Here is an 8,636-nt window from a genome sequence, read left to right on the forward strand (position 1 = left end):
TTGAAGTCCCCCAATATTCTTTATTCTGTGAGGTTCAATGTGTGCTTTAGTAAAGTTTCTTTTATGAATGTGTGTACCTGTTTACATATCCAGTCAGTTAATCTATGTCTTTTCATTGAATAGAGACAATTGATGTTAAGAGATATTAAGAGAAGGTGATTGCTGCTTTCTGTTATTTTTTTGTTGTTGTTAGACGTGGAATTATATTTGTGTGGTTATCTTCTTTTTGACTTATAGAAAAAAGATTACTTTCTTGCTTTTTCTAGGGTGTAGTTTCCCTCTTTGTGTTGAAGTTTTCCATCTATTATCCTTTGTAGGGCTGGATTAGTAGAAAAATATTGTGTAAATTTGGTTTTGTCATAGAATATCTTGTTTTCTCCATCTATGTCAATGGAAAATTTTACTGGATATAGTAACTTAGTCTGGCATTTGTGTTCTCTTAGGGTCTATATGACATCTGCCAAGGATCTTCTGGCTTTCATAATCTCTGTTGAGAAGTCTAGTGTAATTCTGAAAGGTCTGCCTTTATATGTTACCTGACCTTTTTCCCTTACTGCTTTTAATATTCTTTCTTTATTTTGTGCGTTTGGTGTTTTGATTATTATGTGACAGAAGGAGTTTCTTTTCTGGTTCAGTCTATTTAGGGTTCTGTAGGCTTCTAGTATGTTCATGGGCATCTTGCTTTAGGTAAGGAAATTTTCTTCTATAATTTTGTTGAAGATATTTACTGGCCCATTTGTAGATGATATTATAGTTTGCATACATGTCCCCAAAAACTCAACCAGAGAACTCATAAACTTGATAAACAATTTCAGCAAAGTGGTTGAATTTAAAAATTAACTCAAACAAACCAGTAGCTTTTCTCCCTCAAAGGATAAGCAGACTGAGAAATAAATTAGGAAATGACACCCTTCACAATAGTCACAAATAATATAAAATACCTTCCTGTGACTCTATCAAGCAAGTGAAAAAGATCTAAGGACAAAAAACTTCAAGTCCCTGAAGAAAGAAATCAAGAGATCTCAGAAGATGGAAAACCATCCATGCCCATGGATTGGCAGGACTAGTATAGTAAAAATGGCCATCATGCTAAAAACAATCTACATAGATTCAATGCAATTCCCATCAAAATTCCAACTCAATTCGTCAAAGAGATAGAAAGAGCAATTTGCAAATTCATTTGGAATAACAAAAAACCCAGGATAGTTAAAACTATTCTCAACAATAAAAAGAACTAGTGGGGGGAAATCACTTCCTGACCCAAGCTATTTACAGAGCAATAGTTGTAAAAAGCATGGTATTGGTACAGAGACAGGCAGGTAGATCAGTGGTAGAATTGAAACCTTGAAATGAACCCATACACCTATGGTCACTTGATCTTTGACAAAAGCAGCTAAACCCATCCAGAGGGGAAAAGACAGCATTTTCAACAAATGGTGCTGGTTCTACCTGTGATCAGCATGTAGAAGAATGCAAATTGATCCATTTTTATCTCCTTGTTCAAAGCTCAAGACCAAGAGAATCAAGCGCCTCCACATAAAACTCAAACTAATAGAAGAAAGTGTGGAAGAGCCTTGAACACATGGACACTGGGGAAATTTTCCTGAACAGAACACCAATGGCTTATGCTCTAAGATCAAGAAACAACAAATGGGACTGCATAAAATTGCAAAGCTTCTGTAAGGCAAAGGACATTCACATTAGGACAAAACAGCAACCAACAGATTGGGAAAAGATCTTTACCATTCCTACATCCAATAGAGGGCTAATATCCAATATACACAGAGACCTCAAGAACTTAGACTGCAGTGAATCAAATAATGCTATTAAAAATGGAAAACAGAGCTAAACAAAGAATTCTCAATTGAGGAATATTGAATGGCTGAGAAACATCTAAAGAAATGTTCAACACCCTTAGCAGGGAAATGCTGATATTCCACTCACACCAGTCAGAATGGCTAAGATAAAAATACTCAGGTGACAGCAGATGCTGAGGAGGATGCAGAGAAAGAGGAACTCTCCTCCATTGTTGGTGGGACTGCAGGCTGGTAAAAACACTCTGGAAATCAGTATGGAGGTTCCTTAGAAAATTGGACATTGCACTACCTGAGGATGCAGAGCTATACCACTCCTGGGCACATACCCAAATAATGCTCCAATGTATCACAAGAACATATGCTCCACTATATTCATAGCAGTCTTATTTATAATAGGTGGAAACAGGAAAGAACCTAGATGTCCCTCAATAGAGGAATGGATACAGAAAATGTGGTATATTTACACAATGGAGTACTATTCGGCTATTAAAAACAATGACTTCCTGAAATTCATAGGCAAATGGATAGAACTAGAAAATATCATCCTGAGTGAGGTAACCCAATCACAAAACAAACAAACAAACAAACAAGCAAACAAACAAGCAAACAAACAAACATGCTATGCACTCACTGATAAGTGGATATTAGCCCAAAAGTTCGAATTACCCAAGATGCAATTCACAGACCACATGAAGTTCAAGAACAAAGACAACCAATGTACAGATGCTTCAGTCTTTCTTACAAGGGGAAACAAAAGTATTCACCAGAGGAAATACAGAGACAAAGTTTAGAGCAGAGATTGAAGGAAAGGCCATCCAGAGACTGCCCCACCTGGTGATCCAGTACATATACAGCCACGAAATCCAGATAATATTGCTGATGCCAAGAAGTGCAAGCTGACAATAGCCTGATATAGCTGTCTCCTGAGAGGCTCTGCCAGAGCATGAGAAATACCAAGGCAGATGCTTAGAACCAACTATTGAACTGAGAAGGTGTCCCCTATGGAGGAGCTAGAGAATCAATTAAAGGAGTAGAAGGAGTTTGCATCCCCATAAGAACAACAATGCCAACCAATCAGAGCTCCCAGGGACTAAACCACCATCCAAAGAGTACACATGGACAGACCCATGGCTCCAGCTGCATATGTAGCAGAAGATGGCCTTGTTGTGCATCAATGGGAGGAGAAGCCCTTGGTCCTGCCAAGTCTGGAACCCCCAGTGTAGGGGAATGTCAGGGTGGGGAGTTGGGAAAGTGTGTGTGGGAGTGGGTGAACACCCTCATAGAAGCAGAGGAGAAGGTAGGGGATAGGGAGTTGCTGGGATATGGGAAACCGGGAAAAGGATAACATTTAAAATGTAAATAAAAATATCCAATAAAAAAGTAAAACTACAACAACAAAAAGTATCAATACAAGGCTTCAAAGTATTCCAAATAAAAGGAACATGGAGCTGCCATGAGGGTTTCTTTTGTGATGAAAAACCATGACCAAAAGCAACTTGTGGAGGAAAGGATTTATTTGACTTTCACTTCCATATCACTGTACATCAGTCAAGGAGGTCAGGATAGGAACTCAAACAGAGCAGGAACCTGGAGGCAGGAGCTGATGCGGAGGCCATGGAGGGGTGCTGCTTACTGATTTGCTCCTCATGGTTTGCTCAGCCTGCTTTCCTATATCCACCAGTCCAGGATAGGACCACCCTCTATGGGCTAGGCCTTCCTCATCAAAACCTAATTTTAAAAAATGCCTTATAGTTCGTTCTTAGGTCTTCTGGACATACTTTCTGCATTGATGTTCCCTCCTTTCAGATGACTTTAGCTCATGTCAAGTTGACATAAAATAAAACTAGCCTGCACAAATTGTGAATTAGGGAGTATTTATCTCTGGGAATACATGGCCTATAAAAATCAGGTAAAGAGACATGATCCAAACTCTCTACAAGCTGAATGTTAGGTTGTAATTTACACAAAATACATACACAGTATTCTGTTTGAAAATTGGCAAGTAATATTTATGTTGAGTTAAAATAGACACAAAGATATCCAAATATTCTTTTCCTGAGTTTTGTTTTCACAATCCTCTGTCAAATAGAGACAGCAAGACCTTTGGGGTGTGTGTGTGTGTGTGTGTGTGTGTGTGTGTGTGTGTGTGTCCACAGGACTGGGCACAACAAAAGGGTCAAAATGAATAAAGTTTACATTAACTTGAAAAAAAGAATAAATCAGGAAGTCTCCTTAAAGCACATCCAACAGCAGTAAGCCACACCCTGTGTCCTGAGCTCCATTTTCCAGCCCACAGCATGGCCTGCTGGCACCAGGGACAACCAGGTAAGACCCCACCCCAAGCCCTTGCCCACCAAGTCCTCTTTAAGCACACCCAGCAGCCTTCAACTGCTCTGAACCCCTGGACTCCATTTTCTGGGCTACAACTCCACCTGCTTTCCCTGAAGATCACTAGCACCAGTGATACCAGGCCACACTGGTGTTTGAGACCCCAGAGGCAAGCTTAGCACCCCAAACCCTAGGGGCCATGCAGACCCTCCAGACCATAAAATCTCCATGAGACACTCTACTGGACTCTACTAGTCACCAGAACCTCAGGCCACTGAGGACAGAGGACAGAAGAAAGGGAAGCCAGGGGGAAAGTCCAAAACAACAAAACCACTCCATCCAACAAAGATAAATTCAGAATTCAGCATCCAAAACCTATAATAATTGCAAAACCTAGATGGATAAAGACAAGCACAAGAACACAACCAATAACAACCAGAGCCACATGGCACCACAGGAGCCCAGGTATTCTACAACAGCAAGCCCTGGATATCCTAACATGGCTAAAACCCAAGGAAATGACCTTAAATCCAATCTTATAAAAATGATAAGAGCATTTAAAGAGGAAATGAAAAAAAGTCCCTTAAAGAAATACAGGAAAATACAACTAAATGGATAGAGGAAATGAATAAAGCAGTTCAAGAACTGAAAATGGAAATAGAATCAATGAAGAAAATACAAACTAAGGGAATCTTGGAGATGGAAAACCTACAAAAGAGAACAGGAAATACATATCACCAACAGAATACAAAAAATGGAAGAGAATCTCAGGTGTACAAGATACAATAGAAGAAACCAATACATCAATCAAAGAAAATGATAAACACACAAAGTTCCTGATACAAAACATCCAAGAAATCTGGGTCACTCTTGAAAGACCAAACCTAACAATAATAGCATTGTTAAGGCCAGGGCTCAGAAAACATGTTCATCAAAAGCATAGAAGAAAATTTTCCCAACCTAAAGAAAGAGTTGCCTATAAGCACACTAGAAACTTACAGAATAGTGGGCAAAAGCCAGCCTACCCTTGTCTCTGTGTTAACCCTTGGCACAGGGCCTTGTACTAGTCGCCAAGCTGAGTTAAACAGCCAGCATTCCCCCCTCCAAAGGGGGGATGTCTCCTGCCTTTGAAGGAGGCAGAAAATTAATGCCCTTAAAGTGATTAAGGACCCTACTCTTGAGCTGTGAGAAAGAGACAACCAAGTATTTCCAGACAGCTGTGGCCAGCTTATAAAAATACCTCAGCCTCTGATGATGGAATGAGTTATTTCTTCCCAGGTCAAAAAGGTACTTTTCCAGTTGTATGGTCTGACCTTGCTGTCTGAACAAACATTATCAATTTGAAGGATAGCATTTCTTTACCCCCTACCCATGCATGTAATGCCAAGGCTCTAAAGCCCCAGCTTCTGCATCTCTCATATATAAACCTCAAACTCCTAGACCCGAGTTGCATTTTGAACCTATAGAGCAGAGAAGGCTGTGTCCCTGAGTCAGGACTCAGATAATAAAGACTCTCATGTATTTGCATCAGTGTCAATCTCTAGCAGTCTCCTGGGTTTCTTGAGAACTAGGCATAACATTCTGGGGGCTTGTCCAGATTCCCCAGCAGATTCCCAGAACCCATGACCAATAGAGTCTAGTCTGGTGGGTGAGTGGCATCAGTATTTCTGTACTGTCTGTGTCTGCTCTTACCTCAAGATGTCTGAATAAGTGAAAGAGGGTGACTAAGAGTGGACACACTGGAGGGCCACCACCGCCGAAGTTCAGGAAGATTTTCTTGATCCTAAGGGTATATCAATTTCCTATTGGGGGTATGAAGGACTTTGTGATAGAGGAATAGGAGCCTCATCATGGGCTACTTCCCTCCCCATGTTACCTCTAGTTTCTATGGCAACAGTCTGTGAGTCCAGTGTTTGGATTTATTTCTGGCTCCAATCATGAAGAGGCTACTTCGTGCATGCGGGTTTGTCCACTGTGTTCCTTATAGTGTTTGTTTGGTTTTGCACCAGATTTTGGTGCACGCTGTGGGACAGACTGATTCTCACCCTCTAAATATTGTTTTAGCTCACTTTAAGGAAGTTAGGACTAGAACTCGCAATCTCTTGGTGGATGTGAGGAAGGGGAAGATGACTACATATTGGAGCTAAAAGTGGCCAGCTTTTGAAGTTGGCTGGCCACCAGAGGGAAGCTTTCATCTCCCCACGGTGTTGGCAATGTTTCAAAAGGCACAGGGGCACCCTGATCAGGTCCCCTATATAGTATTTTGGAAGGATTTGGTTACCAATCGACCACCTTGGGTTAAGTCTTTCTCTTCTCCCTTGCTAATGCTTCTTCACCACCAGAAACACTGTCAGCCCTGGTAGGAGAATGGAAATAGGAAGGCCCCAGATATCCCACATTTCTTTTCCCAATCTTACAGTACAGCACCTCCTGAGGGTGACCTCTCCCCAACACACAGACACTCAAGCTTTTGTACCACCTGCACTTCCACCAGAGGAAACCCTGGAGGGAGCCCCAGTGCAAACTTCAGCCCATAGGGTCATCTTCAGAAATGGAGACGGGGGCAACACAGGGAACAAGGCAGGCAAGTGTTGCCGCCTGAGGCTGTTGAGCCGGAGGCAGTTTCCACTGATCTACCCAAGGGGCTATGGGGCCAGTCAACTAAGGGAATCAACCCCACCATTATTGACTCTTTGCTACTGCTGGTATAAGTGGAGGAGAGTGAATGCAAGATTCTCTGACAGCCCTAGAGAACTCATTGGACTCTTAGACACCATCCTTTTCACCCAACAGCCCACTTGGGATGATTGTCAGCAGCTCTTTTAAATTTTCTTGACCACTGAGGACAAGAAACACATCATTTTGGATGCCTGATAGAACATTTTGGGAGCTGATGGCACTCCAACCTAGAACCCTGCTGACATAGATAATGGATTTCCCTCAGGAGATCAGCTTGAGACTACAATATGGATGAATATTGATAGGGAGCATCCCTGAGTCTATCACCAAACTCTAATAGCAGATCTCAGGGCAGCTGCTCAGTGGCCCACAAATTTAGCTAAGGATTATGATGTCAGACAGGAGAGTAATGATGGCCAAGCAGAGTTTCTTGAGTGGATTATAAATGCATTCCACCATTTTAGGCACCTAGACCCTGAGGAGGCAGAGAATTCTAACACAGTAGCACTGGTGTTTATATATCCCTTAGCACCAGACATCAGAAGGAAGTTACAGAAGTTAGAAAGATTAGGAGAGGAGACATTGAGGGATTTGGTGGAGTTGCATGGAAGATGTACCATAATAGGGAGACTAAATATGAAAAGAAGATTAAGACAGGAAAGATATTGAACAGAGATTTGGTCAAAATCCTTCTTGCCAATAATATACAGGACCAAAGAGAAAGGAAGGGCCAGCTCCAAAGTATAGCTAAAGGAAAAGAGCCTACAGGAGGCCATTGACAAATCTCAGGTAAGAACCAATGCACCTATTGTAAGGAGGAAGGACATTGGGCTAAACAATGCCCAAAGAGAAAGCCAAAGGTTAAGACCATGGTCACCGAGGAAGAAGATTGAGGGAGGCAGGGTTCGGACCTTCTCCTTGAGCACAGGGTAACCCTTAGAGTAGAGAGGAAGGTTCCAGACTTCCTGGTGGGTACTGGAGCTTAACATTCAGTTCTCTTAAAGGCTGAAGGGCCACTGTCTTCCAAGAAGTACTGGGTTCAAGGGGCCACAGGCATGAAACAATATTCATGGACTACCTGAAGAACATCAAGCAGACTTAGGAATGGGACTGATAACCCATTCATTCATAGTCATTCCCGAGTGCCCCTACCCCTTACTGGGGAGAGATCTCCTAGCAAAAATGAGGGACCAAATTAATTTTAAACCTGGGGAACTCTGGTTAATGGATCAGAACAGTGATCCAATCCAGGTACTGACACTTAACTTCTGAGCATGAGTATAGACTATACACGTCACCAGCCACCCCTAACCCCCACCCCCAAATAAGATTTGGATGTTTGGTTGAAAAGTTTCCCCAGGCATGGTCTTGGGGAAACATCAACACCCTATATTTATAGATCTTAAGCTGTGGGGCAGACACAGCATGTGTCCACCAATATCCCATGTCTCAAGCGGCACAGAAGGGCATCACCCCCCATATCCAAAAACTGCTGGGTCTGGGAGTCCTCAGGCCATGACAATCAGAATGGAATACCCTTTTATTGCCTGTGAAGAAGCCAAATTCCAATGACTACCGCCCCATCCAAGACCTATGGTAAGGTATGGGAAGTTTACTGCAGGGTAATGGACATACACCCCCACCTCCACCGTGGTGCCTAATCCTTACTCCTTATTGAGCTAGTTGCCACCAGTTCAGAAATGGTATTCCATTCTAGAGCTACAAGATGCCTTCTTTAGCCTATTCTTGGCTCCCAAAATCCAGGAATATTTTGCCTTTGAATGGTATGATACCCAAAGAGGCATTAATGGA

Source organism: Rattus rattus, chromosome 9 (genome assembly GCF_011064425.1).
Source record: "Rattus rattus isolate New Zealand chromosome 9, Rrattus_CSIRO_v1, whole genome shotgun sequence".
Classification (NCBI taxonomy): Eukaryota; Metazoa; Chordata; class Mammalia; order Rodentia; family Muridae; genus Rattus; species Rattus rattus.